Here is an 18506-nt window from a genome sequence, read left to right as displayed (position 1 = left end):
CCGAAACACACCAAGCCGACGGTCGGCCATCGGGCAGTTTTTGTTCGTCGGCCTACTAAGTTTTCTCAGTGTGTTCCGCACTTGTCGGATTTTTTTTAGGGCCATCTGATCATTCTGATTGGCTGTTCAGCTACTGCCACCTGCTGGTACGGAAAGGCATTTCATCTTATGCAGGCGCAGAATGGACGTGCTACTTGGCTGTCGAGCTTCGGTTTGGTGTGTCAGGGCAACTTTGGACCCAGACGCTGCCGACGTGAGCCAACCCCGCAGTCTGCTTTTGTCGCCACTAGTTCGTCGGCGTTGGCTTGGTGTGTTCCAGGCTTAACATATTTTCGAAAGACATTCACAGGCAAAATTGACATTTGTCTACAAAATAAAACATTTAAAATTTATTTAAAAATAAATATATATGGATAGCTTTGAGGTCATATGCTAGAGTTCTCCTAAACTTGACAAAATAAACTTCTAGTGGACATATACTGTACATTTACAATAGTACATTTAAAATCATGAGATAAAACATATTCCAAATGCATTACATCATATTTTGTCATATTTTATTAGTATGAACTATATATAGATTAGAGGCTTTTTTTACTGAGTAAAAATATATCTCTGTGTATTTTATTGTTTGTAGGTATTTTATTCTCATGTAACACTTGTTAGTACTGATGTTGTTCATATGTGAATGCATTTGAGGATGTATCTGTGTATATGGTGCTTGCACATAAGAGTGTGTGTGTGTGTTTAATTGTAGTATGTAACCCCTGTGGATGAGTAGATATGTGTGAATGAGCAGTAAGCTCAGTTCCTGACCTCCCCGCTGTGTGTCTTAATGAGGGGTTGATTGGATTGGCAAGCTGGATCGGGGACTTGGGAATGAACCGGGCCTGGGCGGAACCCCTGATAGCAGTCCAGATGAAGGGGACGAACCTGAGAAAGAGAGACTACCACTGAGCTCTATTCTCTGAGCTTATACGCCCAATATGAGGGATTAGAGTGTGTGCGTGTGTGTAGCATTCAGAACTGTGTTCAATAAGTCCAACCTTGTTAAAAAGAATGGACAGGACACATGAGGGGCCGAGGAAGTTGTCGGGCCCTTTTGGCCCCAAAACAAACCACTGAAGTGTGATAGAAAATGGCTGAGAAATGTTCAGGTTTACTGAGGTCAAATGAGGCAAGAACACGCACTGTGAAGGGCAATGGGAACATTACAAGAGCCTTGTTTATACAGCGTGTAGTATAATAGGAATTTGTCTTTATTAAGGACCTCAGGGAGAAGACCAGAACCGTTTATAAGGAGCTAAGAGAGCACTTGAGTTTCAATAATGTAGTGTTGGCTGTAGTACTGCAGGATTTTACTGGACCTCACTCACTCAAACACATTTATTCTTCACAGTCACTTAGAAGCTCAAACGCATCACAGCCCAACCCAAATACTCACAGGACCAGAAATATTTTTTTAGCAACTTTTCTTCAACAGTGCAAATATTTGTTTTTATGCAGATTACCTAAACATTTCATGGGAATTTAAGATGCAGTTTTTGAAAATGCTGGAAACGGCATTTGTGTACGTTGTATTTTGTATTTTCTTGGAAAATTCCACGTGTTTCAGGCTGAACAATGAAAGGTCTGAAGTTATTTTGAACAAAAGCTGTGTGAGAGAGAATGGAACAGCGCATAAATCCCCTCCCGTTTCTTATTCTCCCTCTTTTTCCCATTCCTTCATACCCTCTCTTTCTCTACTGGGTAATTGTAAGTCTTCCGGCTGGGGAGGCCATGGCTCCTGATGGTCTCAAACAGGATTAGTGGAGCCTGTGGCTCCGGCCTCTCTGTCCGGATTTGCCAGCATTACCATGGCGATGCCACTTCTGGTGTGCTGTAATTACCCAACCACCAGGAGGCCTAATGCTGATGGCAAAGCCCTCTGTCCTTACATGCAGAATAAACAGATTCTCTTTCCTTAGGTCAGGCTAAACTTGCAACTAACATCAGACTTGCCCAGTTTGGCACACCTATATGTCTACAGAAATGCATGGGAGTGCCTGCCTTCCATGCGTCTATTGCCCTTTCAAGCCCTGTTCAGATTGGGCTAAGCAGAATTTGCAGGGAATGCCATCCGGGTCACGGCACCACTTTAACTGGAGCAGGCCAAGCAGGACTCAAACCAGCATAAGAGCTGAGAAGCTAAAGACCGCAACATCTAGTGCCAGTCGCTAGAGTGAAGTTTGCACAGGTATCTCATATCACAAACACCAATGTCATGGTTTGACTCCCTAATTATGCATGGAATGATAAAAGTTTAAGCTAAACCCTGAATGCACTGTAAAGTGCTTTGAATAAAAGTGTCTGTCAAATGCATAAATGTCATGATGCATTAGCTCTGCTCCAATATTTAATGAGCTGCCCACCTAAACAGCATTTTAAAGCATTATAGACGTGAAGCCCGTTCCAAAAGGTAGTATTGCATTCATTGCTCAGTGGAAAAAAAAAAATCTATCCAAGATGGTGGACAAGGTTGAGAGAAATGTTGATGCATATACACTTAAACTTAACTCTGTACAGAAGAATATCAGTAAAAATAGTTCAATATAATTAACAATGGACTATTTTGACAATTTTTTGTGCGTGCTGCCTTGTTAGCTTAGCAACATGCTAACGCCAACTCTATTGGAATCAATTGAGAGTGAATTTGTTCACTAAAAAGATTTGTTCACTGATTTGTTCAAGGATTCAGTGACCATTTTTGCTGGCTTCATCATTATACCCATATGTGGCAACAGCTGAAATGTTATGAGTGAGTCAATGAATCATTCACTCACCTGATTTGTTTAAAACCTTGGCTGCAAATCGCATACTCTCTTGAGTAGGTACTTATTTTTTGTTTAGTACTTATGTTTTATATAGTACGAGTGTGTGTAGAATGAAGGTAATCCAGACATTCTACGTTCGCCACGTTGTCATTATCATGTGACCTACCAGTGTCAGTTGCGTCTCTTCACTGCCATTCACAAATGCTCTCCCGTGGCCTCATGGGATAGTAAAGTGTCCATCGTATGCACACTTCAGAATCTTGCCGGAAGTATAGGTCATCTGGGTACTTTTTGTTACTCTTTTATGAGTACTGTGAATTCGGACATACTTCTTTTGTCACTTACTATTTTTTACCTACTATATAGTAGGGAAGTATGCGATTTCGGATGCAGCCATGTTTGTCACAACAACCAGACTTATTACAGAAATAATATACTTTAAAAGAATACTCAAGTGTGAACTGAATGTAATGTTTTTGGACTTTAATTGCATGTTATTTACAATTAAAGAAAATGTATTATAGTTTAAATTTAGATTAAATCCAAATAGTTAATTCCAAATTAGTGCATTTTGACCTACTTAAGTAGGACTTAAATGCATCTTTATATATGTAATTACATATAAAGTCTTTGAAATATGTTTAAAGTTTACTGTCAAATGTACTGACAAGCATTTATGGGAAACTAAAACTGTCACCAGTTGGTAAAGCAAGGGAGAGTTAAGGCGTGGATCTAGGTGTAAGCAGTAATTTATTAATAATAATAAAAAAAGATTCAGAACAGACAACCAACATAAAGATGAGATTGGATGAAGAAAAACTGAAGTTATAAATACACAAACTAATTGAGGAACTTAAGACACAGGTGAACTCAATAGGTATCTATAGAACATATACAGAAACCAAGGAGTCTTTGGGAACAGAGGCATGCCAAAAAAAATACTTTAATGTAATTTTATTGATATTTGTGTGATGCACCTAATGATGTAGTTGCAATTTAGTAAATTTAAAATATATTAACTAATTATTTTTAATACTATTAATTTCTTTACATGTGCTTTATTATATTAGTCAACACATAAAAAAAAATGGTACTTTAATGCGTGACAAAAGACATTTAAAACCTTAAAAAATACTTAATAGTAAAGCATTTAATATGACATTATTTCAAAGTGCACTTTTTAAAAGTGTATGTCAATGTGTTAAGAAACAGTAATAGAAGTGTACTCTCTTTAACTTTTTTCACAAAGGGTCACACACTTTAAAAATGAGAAACTTCAGGGAACTAATGATATCTATCAGTACACGGATATGAACAAGAACAGAAAGTTCACTTAAAAGATTAATTCAAAACACTGATTTGTTCACAAAGAAAATGCCTCTATTGTATGTTTACGTAATGATAGAGAGGAAGTTGAGTCTGTTGAACGGCTTAAACATCTTAGTGACTCTCCCAACACCTGTCATTAGCGAGTCTATCTGTGAATCATGGGAAAAATCTTTTCTGAGGGGATTACACAGACAGTAGAACAGATCTTAAACAATAATCTTAAACAGCCCAGATCTTAGGTCTTTATTCTTCCTTCCTTTCTCTGGGCGTCGTATGAGTGTAATCTTATTACAGCTTATTTACTGCATTGTTTTGCATTTCATGGATATAAAATGGCGCCTGCAGGCAGAGCTGGGATTCGGTACCCAGCGAGGGGAAATGTGCTGTAGATTAGGCCTGCCAGCATGCTGGTTCGGGCCTTCATGATGGGAGAGAGAGAGAGAGAGAGAGAGAGAGAGAGAGCAATGCAAACGGGAGGGAAGGCGGCTGCCTCTGACAAAGGTGGTTCAGTGTGTGTTGCATGTATATTCTGGATGGGGCAGAGCTGTGGAAAATTTCCCTCATGGCACATGAGCCAGCTTCCAGCTCTCAGGAGCGAGAATCAACCTGCTCTTACCGTAAGAAATCCCAGATTTGACCAAACAGAGCATAACTCACCTGACAGACAGCAGTTCCGCCAACCGAAACCATATTCCCAGTGTTCCTTTAGCGCAGGAGAGGTCCATCTCTTTGCGAACATCCATCTCACTGCAGTCAAACACAGACAGAGGGATGTGAGTCATGTACTGCTCACACCAGTTGAGTCATTCCTGTTATGTGCAACATTTTCATGGCTCTAATACATTGGATAGAATTAAATAAAAAAAATATGGATTATTAATTAGTTAGCCCAATCCTTATGCTGCATTCACGTGCTATCAGAATTATCATAAATACAAGTTTCCAAGGTAAAAATTGGACATGATCGCCCCCTCTCAAGTCGTATTTACCAATGGGAGGTTTGGGGATAATTTTGATACCCAAGTTCCCGAGTTGGATGGGCGATACACTTTAAACATGGCAGAGGGGGGAACGATTGCTGCTGTGACTGCTATTCTTTATTATTTTTTTCCAGAACAGCTACATCTCTTTGTCTTGTAAAAAAAAAAGTACACTTTAGCATACTTCTGAAAAGAGAATACTTTAAAATAATACAGAAGTGTGAAATGAATGTAATTTATTCAGACATGTTAATTGAAATTAAATGATAATGTGTTAAAGGGATAGTTTACCCAAAAATGAAAATTTGATGTTTATCTGCTTACCCCTAGGGCCTAGGGCATCCAAGATGTAAGTGACTTTGTTTCTTCAGTAGAACACAAATGAGGATTTTTAACTCCAACCGTTGCGGTCTGTCAGTCGTATAATGTCAATGGGAACTCCATCTATAAGGGTAAAAAAAACATGCACAGACAAATCCAAATTAAACCCTGCAGCTCGTGACGACACATTGATATCCTAAGACACGAAACGATCGGTTTGTGCGAGAAACCGAACAGTATTTATATAATTTTTTAACCTCTAAATGTCTCGCACTCATTGAAGTATAAGCACTTCCAGCATCAGAGCGCGTTTTCAGACCTCACCAACCAGATGCGCAAGGCAGTTGGACATAGTGGTGTTTTAGCGGTAAAAAATAATATAAATACTGTTCGGTTTCTCGCACAAACCGATTGTTTCGTGTCTTAGGACATTAATGTGTCGTCACGAGCCGCAGGGTTTAATTTGGATTTGTCTGTGCATGTTTTTTCTGACTCTTATAAATTGTGTTGCCATTGCCATGCATTATACGGCTGACAGATGGCAACGGTTGTTAAAAATCATCATTTGTGTTCTACTGAAGAAACAAAGTCACCTACATCTTGAATGCCCTGGGGGTAAGCAGATAAACATCAAATTTTCATTTATGGGTGAACTATCCCTTTAAGATTTCTTTTTGAACCACATAAATAGGACTTAAGTACATTTTAAATATAATTTCATAATTACGTCTATTGCTTTAGTATATTATTCAACACATCAAAATAGAGAACTTTAAAACAAAATATTATTAAAATATAAGGATTTAAAATGCACTTTAAAGTAAAACTTTTAATTTAACATTACATGCACTTTTTAACAAACAATCATGAAGAACAGGAATGACTCATCTATCTTACCAGAGTCACGTGTGGAGCCATGCAGAATAATGTGGATATGATGAAGGTGATAACTGTAGTGAGAAGCCTGGCTTACCTCCAAAACATTCAAGGAATGGCATGGGTTATACCACACGAACCCAGACATCATCGCAGAGAGGCCATAAGACATGGTAGACATACCACACGACAAACCACTAAGACAAACATACACAAACCAACATGTATTACTTGGATAATATTCCGTCTCTCACCCAGACCATCATCCATCACCAGATGCCCACTCAAACTCAACTCAAGTCCATGAACCCAATTGTCCAATTCTTTAGTAAAAGTTCTGAGCTTAAATTGACAGTTTCAGACCTACCTTATCTCTTTCTCCTCATCAATTCATCTCTCACAGTTCTGTATTTAATGTATGTGTTAACTGAGCCAAGTTTCTTTTCAGTGCCTTTGTTCTGGGACCAAGTTCTTATTGCTTCTTTCAGCTGTTGCACTGATTCTTTCAGCTGGTTTCTGATTTGGAAAAGCTGGAGTGTCGCTGCACATGCTGGTGTGGAATTGCACTTATTTAACAAAGCTGCTCTATTGGATTGAGATGTGCTGACTGTGGAGGCCATTTGAATACAGTGAACTCATTGTCATGTTCAAGAAACCAGTCTGAGATTATTTGAGCTTTGTGACATGGTCCTGCTGGAAGTAGCCATCAGAAGATGAGTACACTGTGGTTATAAAGGGATGGATATGGTTAGCAACAATACTCAAACAGGCTGTGGTGTTTAAACAATGCTCAATCGGTACTAAGGGGCCCAAAATGTGCCAAGAAAATATCCCCCACACCATATGAGGGAGACATACAAAATGTCTGGGGGTCCTCCAGGACAGGTTTGGGAACCACTGGTCTAGTGTGTCCCAGGCCTTATGCAGGCGAGTTGCTGCCATGAGATTGGCTGATTAGATGTTGTTAACGAGCAGTTGAACAGGTGTACCTAATAAAGTGTCCGGTGAGTGTGTATTGATACCATCACAGTAATTTTTGTAAGAGTTGCATGCATAAGTCTTGTTTCTCTCCAGTTGTTTTCACTTATTCGCAATTGTTTTTCTATTAAGTTTCATTTTTTATTTAGAGTCTTTTCCTTTTTGTTATTCCAGCAATGCCTGAAAATGCTGTTGTGCATCATTTATTTCATTTTTTTCTGCTGTCTCATCTTGGCTCCGAGGCTTATGTCCAGTGGAAAGAGTTATTTAGAGCTGGTTCTGTGTTCCCCTTATTTTCCTTAATCTGTTTTGTTCTTGTTTTTTTTTTTCCTGTTGGAAGTGAACTTCAGTTCACTGTCATTTTTAATAAAATTGTTCATTTTTCGAAGGTTAATCACATTTTAAAACCTCGAAACCAGACTCATTAAAAAACCAGACTCACTCTGTCTCTGTCGCTCTCTGCATATGTCTTTCCCTCTTTTTCTCACTCTTTCCTCCAATAATCTCATCCGATCATATATCTGTGGTTGGGCAGTAGCATTTATTGAGTGTGTTGTGTTTCACAGTAAGTTAAATCTGAAATCAGAAGTACAAAATCACAACCGTTCCAAACCACAAGCTGCTCAGGTCGATGTGCATTAATAAATACTATATAGTTCACTTCTTGTGTTGTTCTTGTAGTGTTCGTGTTGTTCTTTTCCACGCAATGAAGGTGAATGTTGACCAGAGGCTGGTCAGCACAAAAACACAATAAAAGTGGTACATACAACTTGCAAAATATATTCTATGAAACATGTAAAACACTGAAAATTTAGCTCGATAGCTATGGTCACCTTTTACTTTTATTGTATGCAAAAGAACATAACATCTCCTGTGTTTCACAGAAAGAAGACCAAGAAGGATTCATGAAGAACCAGCATCTGTTCCAGCTCACCACCACCCCCTGCCACACGCACCAGACTAACCACACTACTATGAGGTTTATTCTCACTTTTATACCCCGAATCTGGAAGCAATGTGTGTTTTATGTACATGTGTGGGGATGCATATAGCCCTCTTCCAAAATCTAGTGAGTTTTTACCTTGTTTTTGTCTACATAGGCAGCATCTCTGCTAAAGTTGGTAACCCTATGAAATCAAAATGGACCCTATTAATTTGATCGTACATTACTAGTTATGTGGTGAACAATTAATCAGTGTATGCTAATCCACAGAAAAAAAGAATTGTTGTCTTCAGAATCTTTAGTGAAAATATGAACATTTGCTTCCCCTCTGGAATGGCGATCAGCGCCGCAACTCGTGGGTTTCATGTCCAGGTTGAAGCGACCACAAATAACATGATATTTAGCCTTTGGAATGCGAATTTTACCAAGGGAATCCCGCTAAAAATTTGGATTTTACCCCCTGAAATGCGATTTGGCTGGTTTTGAGTAACAACTGGGTGGGTTTTGCCAGGTTTTCAACACAAAATTCGCCCAATTGCTACTCAAAACTAGCCCAATGGCGTTTCAGGTGGGGTTCCCCAGTAAAAATTGTGTTCCAGGAGTAAAATCCACTTTTTTGCTGGGGTTCCCCTGGTAAAATTTGCATTCCAGGGGCTAAATATCATGTTATTTGGGTTTGTTTCAACCCGCGGACATGAAAAACAACCCGCGGTAACCGTGTAAAAGTAGCCCAGTTCTGCGGGAATACCGTGGACTTGGCAACACTGCCTGGCAACCCTGAGCCAAGACGCGTTACCATTACACCATGCGTTTCAAGTGCGTCTGTGACTGCTTGCGTTCGGGTTTTGTGGAGACCCTCTGCAAAACACAATACTACACAAATGGAGAGCTGCAGGGATGATTTATTTTTGTAGGCCAAAAATCCATAAACAAGTTAGCATTTTAACATTTCTAGTTCCATTATCCTGAAGTTGATGGGTTTTTGGTTAAATGCCTGAAATGAAGTCTATGTCATAAAATACTTGTGATTTTTAAGCTTTTACTTGTCTTGAAAAAGGCAGTTGCTAACAAGTGTGTTTATAATTGTGTTTATGCAAACTATTTTAACTCAAAATTACAGAGAAAATGTTTTTAAATAAAGACTAAAAGAGTTGTCGGAAGCTTAGTGATGGTGACCTTGAAGTCATGTGACTGAGGTTTTTATTCATAGCCATTGTATTTAGACTTCAAAGTTGTATTCATTTATGATTACGATTATCATGATGAACAACAGGTTTAAGAATCATAAATATTTGTTGGTCACAGAGCTTATTTTCTGCAATAATCCAAAAACCAATGGAAAAATCCTATAGGGTTTTGTCGAGGGAACCAGGGTGATGTGAACGTTAGGGTCCTAAAAATACGTCATCACTGCAGCGCTCTATATTGGGTAAAAGATTTAATTTTAAAGCTGCAGTCTGTAAGTTTTGCCTCTTTGTCGCCATCTCTGTTTGAAACCTGCAATTGCAGTTATTTGCGGAATTATCATCTTTACGTGGGTTGTGCCTCGGCATGACTCCTCAGCGCAAATGAATCTAATGTTTGCTGTCAGTCACCACACCGGTGTGGATACTCTACTTAGGAATCACAGATTTCAGTCTTGAAGTATGACCAAAGTAAGAATTTTCACTGGAAAATGTCATCTGAACAAGTAAGTAACATGTCTGCCACTTTTGTTCTGACCAACTGCGGGGGGAAAAAAGCATTACAATAAATTGCGCTACCAATGGTGATTAAATCTAACGATCGCTTAGCTCTTATCACATCAAACCGTGCAAATTATTATTATTGTTATGTGTAGCTGTCTAGATGTAGTCTACATGTAGTTTTAAATGAGATACCTCATGAGATGTTACTTCTAATGAAAATGTACCCAGAAGAACGAACAGAATACACACACACAAACCTTATAAATGAACTTCTAGACATTCTTGGACATACATTGGCTTGAAATGTAGGCCTAGGTGCAAAGTGAGAGAAGAAGTGATAGAAACACAGTGAAGGAAAGAGAAAGGTCACTTCTGTCACAGCCCCTCACTAGTCGCTGACATTCCTGAGGCACCTGCACTCATTTTACATCTTGGCAGGAATGAAAAAAGCTTCTCAGTCTCAGCGCCTGTCATGTTTGTTCACGGAGGGAAACAAGTTTGGTTTTAATTAGAACTCCAGCCAAGAGCTGAGGTAATTGCCGCTCAGTGTGTCTTTCTTTTACTTTCTTTTTCCCCTCCCTTCACTCTTTCTCCAACAGCGGAGGGAGGAATAAAAGCCCACGGTACGATCCAAACACAAACATGTGTGGGAGAGCTTTAGATCTGCACTGCATCTGACAGCAATGTGCACAGACTGGAGTTCATACGAGTGAATTCAGGTCTCGCACAGGTACAGGGCTGAGGTCAGAGGTCACCGCCTGTAGGGCACAGCAAGAGCTCAGAGTTTGGCTGCTTAACATGGGCCAGGTAGATGCTGTAACTGCAATCTGGAAGCTTTTTTGAGATATATGCCATTTAGGACTGTCAAAGATAACGCATTAACACTCAGCTATATTCAGCTTGACAACTGCTGTAATTGATTTCTAAATGTGTAAAACACATTTAACAAGAGTAAAGGCATTTGTGGTGTTTGAGTAATGAAAATTTATGATTGAATCAAAACCGAAATGTTAACGCAAACACTATAGTGCAGAAATACACATGTAAGATTACCTCCATAAAATATGGGGAATATATACACAAATTGGCATTCAAAAGTTTGGAATCTGTAAGACTTTTGGAATGTTATTGAAAGAAATAAATAAATTGTGAAATATTACAATTTAAAATAACTGTTTTCTATTTGAATATTTTTTAAAATGTAATTTGTTCCAAAGCTGAATTTTCATCATCATTACTCCAATCGGTGTCACATGATCCTTCAGAAATTATTCTAAAATTCCGATTTGCTGCTCAAGAAACATTTCTTATTATTATGAATGTTGAAAATAGATGTGCTCCCACCATTTGTGGAAACCATGAAACATTGATTTTTTTAGAATTCTTTGATGAATAGAAAGTTCAAAAGAACAGAATTAATTTGAAATACTATTTTTTTAAGAACATAAAAGTCTTTTCAGTCACTTTTGATCAATTTAATGCATCCTTGAACCTAAAATGACTGTTTTGGCATGTATATATATATATATATATATATATATATATATATATATATATATATATATATATATATATATATATATATATATATATATATACACACTACTGCTCAAAAGTTAAAAAGTAAATTAATAAATTTATTAATAAAAATAAAATAAATAATAATAATAAAATGTAAATAATTTTAAATTTATTAAATAATAAATAATAAATATATATATATATATGTATGTATATATATATATATATATATATATATACACTACTGCTCAAAAGTTAAAAAGTAAATTAATAAATTAATAAATTTATTAATAAAAATAAAATAAATAATAATAATAAAATGTAAATAATTTTAAATTTATTAAATAATAAATAATAATACAATTTATAAAATTAATAAATTAATAAATTAAAAGTCATTTATTGCTGTGGTGGCAAAGCTGAATTTTCAGCATCATTTCAGCAGTCTACAGTGTCACATGATCCTTCAGAAATCATTCTAATATGCTGATTTGCTGCTCAAGAAACATTCATTGTGTACAGTTGTACAAAATATTTGTGTACAATATTTTTGTTTTTACTGTATTTTTAATTAAATACATGCAGCCTTGGTGAGCAGACGAAACTTCTTTTAAAAACATTTAAAATCTTACCGATCCCAAACTTTTGAGTGGTAGTGTACATATATATATATATATATATATATATATATTTTTTTTTTTTTTTTTTTTTTTTCTTACTGTGCCCTGCTAATCTCTACACTCTCTATTATCTTCAGAATTACTTCTGTCCGTCTCTAGGGGGCAGTGTTCCGATCAACCCCTCTCTTTTCATGTCTCCACCTGTATCCCAGCTGTGGCCTTGTGCAGCTCATGAAAATTCCCACCAAATTATTTTAACAAAAGAGCAACATCTGCTGCAAAGAGCAACAGACACTCTCACACACATCACTGCATTCAGCAGTCGTACACAGCTACAATCACACACACAAGAAGAGAGGATAGGAGAGACAAGACAAGATGAGCGGACTCGAGAAGATACGAGAGACGAGATCATTCTCTAAGGTTTGAGGACATGTTAAAGCCCCCTTCCTCCCCTGTCTCGTCCTGTCCCGTCTCCTCTCCTCCCTTCTGCTCAGCTCTGGAGCATAAAGCACAGACTCAGAATGTGATTTAGCATTCTAAGGTTACGTGTTGGCCATGAATACGATGAATTAAATTATGCTGTTGGAAAGGCAGCTATGGCGAGTCTATGGGGACAAACTGAGCTAGTCAGTGATGAGATGAGTTGAGGCATGTTTGGCCGCTTATAGTTTCTGTTGCTAGCTGCTAGAATGTGTGTGCGTATGAATGTATGGATCTGTACGAAACTGTGATTAGAAACAGGGATGTGTGTGTAATCGCTGCACGCCGCTCCATCGAGTTACACACCGAAAGAGCTGCGCTCCGGGTCCAGGGCGAGGGGGTAAAGGTCACAGAGAGGCTTCAAAGACATAATTGTGGTCAGGTGTGTGCTTTTCCTGAGAGAGGAAGAGGCCTCTCGCTCTTTTGCTGTCTCTCTCTCCTTGAGGCCTTTTCTTTTCTGTGTGCAAAACAGTCTTACATGCACTTCAGACACTCTTGTCTCGACCACATTGCGTCCAACCACATCATACTTTAATCACACTGACAGGTTTCTGTGGAAAAAAAATCTGCACCAGTTGTGGTGAATAATGTTTTAACTTAACAGGATTCCTCTGCCGTTCCCTGTGAGCACATACTTGCACAATACAAAATCTTGGCAACTCTCGGATGCAGATAAGGGAAGAATCCGGTAAAGCCGTTGAAAGGTTTGGAATCGATGAGTTCCAGGAAAAATCATTTGCATTCGGTGAAGTTGCAAAATCAGTCTCCTTCTTTGCTTTCAATCTTCCATCATCTCAGCTGTCTGAGTCGATCTCTGAGATTTAAATTTCACAAAATTATTGCTGGAATAAAAACATGTGTACAAACTGGAGGTTTTCCCAAGACATCATTGTCTTTTGCTGTCATATAAACTAAGATCACTGGAGAACAAAGATCATTGGAAAATAAAAGACATTAGACGTTCAGACATTAAGAAAAGTAATTAAGCCAAGCGTTATAATGATTGTCCACAGATAAGGAAAATATGATCATTTTAAGTGCTCTCTCTCCCTCTCTATATATATACTATATATATTTATATGATTTTGCCAAGTAAGACATGTTCCTGGATCAACATAATTTGTTGATCCTGGAACAACATTCCTATCTGAAAATTTAGTCCTAACCTTTTCCCAACCCCTAAACCTAACCCTACCCATAACTTATCCCTAAAATCAGAGGGAAATGATAGTTGAATAACATTGTTGTGGAAGCACCTAACCCTGGTTGTAAGCCTAAACTTGACATAAATGGTAAACTCATGGTCCCTCAAATCTGATTGGTTGATTGGAATGTTGTACTTGGTGAAATTATGTTCACTGTGTTATAGTATATATAAGTGCTGTCAATTGATTAAAAAAATTAACTAATCACAATTTTTTATTCTGTAATTAATTACAATTAATCGTGATTAAAAACATTGGAGTTTTAATACTTTTATATTGTAATAGTTTCATAGTTACTCTCCAAATTATTATAGAAACAACTTAAAGACAGTATATTTTAAATATTTGTTTAATTGCATCTTTGAATTAAGGCCAGTATCACTGATACTAATACTGGTAGGCTACTGATATCTCTATGAAAAAAAAAAAAAAAACATTAATTATAGACATTCAACACTACAGTATAACTAAAAGCTATCAATTTCAACATTTATTAGGCTTTTAATTTAAGCTAACTTAAAACAATCTTCACATAAACCTATTATAATAATAAATGTCATATTTACCTGTGGCCTTCCTACCTGTCTAACATTTTTCACTGCATAAATTAAAATAAATATAAATTAAATATAGATTAATCCTTAGTAAAGGGACATTTTTTCTTTGATTAACATTAAAGGGTTAGTTCACCCAAAAATGAAAATAATGCCATTAATTACTCACCCTCATGTTGTTCTACACCCGTAAGACCTTCATTCATCTTCAGAACACAAATGAAGATATTTTTGATTAAATCCGATGACTCAGTGAGGCCTGCATTCACAGCAATGATATTTCCTCTCTCAAGATCCATAAAGGTACTAAAAACACATTTAAATCAGTTCATGCGAGTTCAGTAGTTCTACCTTAATATTATAAAGCGATGAGAATACTTTTTGTGTGCCAAAAAAACAAAAATAATGACTTTTCAACAATATAGTGATTGGCGATTTCAAAACACTGTTTCGGAGCTTTTCGAATCGAAACAGTGATTCGGAGTGCCAAAGTCACGTGATTTCAGCAGTTTAGCCGTTTGATGGGAGATCCGAATCACTGATTCGATTCGTAAAGCTCTGAAGCAGTGTTTTGAAATCAGCCATCACTATATTGTTGAAAAGTCGTTATTTTGTTTTTTTGGTGCACAAAAAGTATTCTCGTCGCTTTATAATATTAAGGTAGAACCACTGAACTCACATGAACCGATTTAAATATTTTTAGTTCCTTTATGGATCTTGAGAGAGGAAATGTCATTGATGTAAATGCAGGCCTCACTGAGCCATCGGATTTTATCAAAAATATCTTAATTTGTGTTCCGAAGATGAATGAAGGTCTTATGGGTGTAGAACGACACACTCTGTATAATTTGTGGATCAATTTTAACAGTAAAAGACTGTAAAAATGCTGCGGTGAAAAACTGTCAATTGGTTTACAGAAAGTTTCCGTACTATATACGGTGAATAACTGTAATAGATCTAACGGTACATTTAATGTAATTTTACGGTAAAATACCGTTAAATTCACAGTTTTTGGAAGTGAAAAATAACAATTCACATTTGATATATTTTCGTTGAAATAACTGTTTCTTCTTAGTTTTTCTCATTTTTTTCTAATCAGTTATGTACATTAGGGTTTTATGTTACATCTAATGTTGTTAAATTAATGTTTATTGCATTTTTAAAATTTCATGCATGTTACCATGATGGTGTTTAGTGTGTGTGTGAATGACACTGTGTGCACCTTCTATATGTTAGTTTTGTCCTTTTCAGCTTGTGGAAAATCTGCTTGTGATGAACTTTGATTCATCATGTGACTCTTATCACCACTGTGTTTGGTGACTGTCAGTGTATTATAAAGGTACAAAACAGATATTAGTACTTCATTAGGTTGGTAAATTAACATTATATCAGTTAATGAAATACGTTATTTTACCGTAAATTTAACAGATTTTTTTTTTTACGTTGCTACTGTATTTTTTACGGTAAAGTTCTGGCAACCACAGCTGCCGGTTTTTTACCGTAAATTTTACTGGGATTTTTTTTTTTTTTTACAGTGCATGAGGGTGAATAATTAATGACATTATTTTCATTTTTTTTATTTAAAAGCATTTGAGTGAATAAAGTGCTATCGTATAAATGACAGAATAATGACGGAAAAAATGGATGCTGTGTTAATTACGTTAAGTACTTTTATACATAAAAATATAATTGTTATAATTGTGGAAAATCATTATAATGCTTAGCTTTATTAGGCTAAATTTTATTATGATACTGATATCATCATATTCATCTGCGGTCATATTCTTGTCAGAGTTCCTCCTTCCCTTATTTCTGTCTTCTCAGTGCAGATCTCTATCACTCTTGAACAGAGGTGAACAGCCATGTCGCCATGTTCCTCTCACCTCTCGTGTGAAAACAAACAGAGATGGTGCAGCTGGTTAATGGATGATACTCGTTAACTGGCTTCATAGCTGTTCCAGTGCTGCGCTCTCTGTAAAAGCTGTTCACCGATGACCCTGGCAGATGGATGGAGAGGTGAAGAGGGGGAGTTCTGTGCTGGAAGGACAGAGATGGTTTACTCATCTTACGCACACACATGCACTCATAACTTGGAACACAGTGTCATTAAATAAGAAAGTTACTTTCAGTGCCCGTAAACCTGAAAACCATGAAATACACTAGAGAAATAATCTGTACACACCTATAATCTATAACACATGCTCATTTTGAAACACAAATTTTATTATTTAGTTTTTTTTTTAGTTTTGCCAATGCTTTGCAGTGTAGGTATGAACCATACATTTGTACGTATATATTTTTAAATTTACTTACCTTTATGTTGTTTCAAAATTGTATGGCTTTTTTCTTTCTTCTGCCTTTAAACACAAAATAAGATATTCTGAAAAGTATTTCAGATATTTTTGTCCATATTATGAGTTAATGGGGTCCAAAACTTTCAAGCTCCAAAAAATGCTTAAAGTAGCAAGAAATTCATTCATAGGACTCAACTGGCATATCCTAAGTCTTCTGAAGCAACACATTCACTTTGTATGATAAACAGCTCAAAATGTAAGCCTTTATTCACTCTCAAATTAAATTAATATATTGACCAGTTCTTGAGTTGTAGCTGAAACATTCTCCAAAATAGCATATTTATTTTAAAGGTGCCCTAGAATTAAAAATTGAATTTATCTTGGCATAGTTAAATAACAAGAGTTCAGTACATGGAAATGACATACAGTGAGTCTCAAACACCGTTGTTTCCTCATTCTTATATAAATCTCATTTGTTTAAAAGACCTCAGACGAACAGGCGAATCTCAACATAACACCGACTGTTACGTAACAGTCGGGATCATTAATATGTACGCCCCCAATATTTGCATATGCCAGCCCATGTTCAAAGCATTACACAAGGGCAGGCAGTATTAACGTCTGGATCTGTGCACAGCTGAATCATCAGACTAGGTGAGCAAGCAAGAACAATAGCGAAAAATGGCAGATGGAGCAATAATAACTGACATGATCCATGATAACATGATATTTTTAGTGATAATTGTAAATTCTCTTTCTAAATGTTTCGTTAGCATGTTGCTAATGTACTGTTAAAAGTGGTTAAAGTTACCATCGTTTCTTACTGTATTCACGGAGACAAGACTGTCGTTATTTTCATTTTTTAATCACTTGCAGTCTGTATAATTCATAAACACAACTTCATTCTTAATAAATCTCTCCAACAGTGTAGCATTAGCCGTTAGCCACGGAGCACAGCCTCAAACTCATTCAGAATCAATGTAAACATCAAAATAAACACTGTACTTACGCGATTAGATATGCTGCATGACGAACACTTTGTAAAGATCCATTTTGAGGGTTATATTAGCTGTTTGAACTTTTTTTATGTTGTTTAAGGCAAGCGCGAGCTCTTGGGGCATGGAGCACGAGATTTAAAGGGCCACACACCCTGAATCGGCTCATTTCTAATTATGCCCCAAAATAGGCAGTTAAAAAAATGAATAAAAAAAAATCTATGGGGTATTTTGAGCTGAAACTTCACAGACACATTCACGGGACACCTTAGACTTATATTACATCTTTTTAAAAAAAGTTCTAGGGCACCTTTAATGACCCACTGGAGTCGGATAGATTACTTTTATGATGGATGTGATTTTTGGAACTTCAAAAACTCTATTCAATGCCATTATAAAGCTGGGAAGAGCCAGGATATTATTTAATATAACTCTGATTGTGTTTGGCTGAACGAAGATAGTCATATACACCCAGGATAGCTTGAGGGTGAGTAAACTATGGGATAATTTTCATTTTGGGTGAACTATTCCTTAATTCATAAAGCCTCGTAATAATGCCTTACAACACTTGGTATAATCAGCTGTATGTTCAAATTCAAAAACTGTAACCAAAATTATAATACCTTTTATTATTTACCAGTTATTAGTTATACCATTAAAAACTAAAATGCATTATATGTGTTATATTGAGTGTTGTTATGTAGTTACAATTATTTATAAACTGTATACTATTAAAATGCATTTCAGTATATAGGCCTATACAGGCTTCATGAAATATTTTTAATATTCAATGTTTAATGATTCTAATGATTATTCTATTACATACTTTTCAACTGTAAAAATGTGTAATCATTTAATGCTTGAAAGTACCATGTTTGCTTGTTTTGCAAAACTTGGTCTTGATGT

At 36.4% G+C, this 18506-nt stretch overlaps 1 long non-coding RNA gene across 1 annotated transcript in view; it reads left to right on the top strand.

Annotated features, from left to right (window-relative positions):
- LOC125254835 overlaps positions 1–18506 on the top strand; it is a 41256-nt gene that overhangs the window by 1486 nt on the left and 21264 nt on the right. The window contains exon 2 of the long non-coding RNA XR_007181762.1: positions 8182–8276. This is a non-coding gene — a long non-coding RNA (uncharacterized LOC125254835). The remainder of the gene's footprint in view (positions 1–8181; positions 8277–18506) is intronic.

The sequence above is a fragment of the Megalobrama amblycephala genome, linkage group LG19, assembly GCF_018812025.1.
Source record: "Megalobrama amblycephala isolate DHTTF-2021 linkage group LG19, ASM1881202v1, whole genome shotgun sequence".
Classification (NCBI taxonomy): domain Eukaryota; kingdom Metazoa; phylum Chordata; class Actinopteri; order Cypriniformes; family Xenocyprididae; genus Megalobrama; species Megalobrama amblycephala.
The sequence above is the reverse complement of the archived record's forward strand: the minus strand, read 5'-3'. Positions and strand labels throughout refer to the sequence as shown.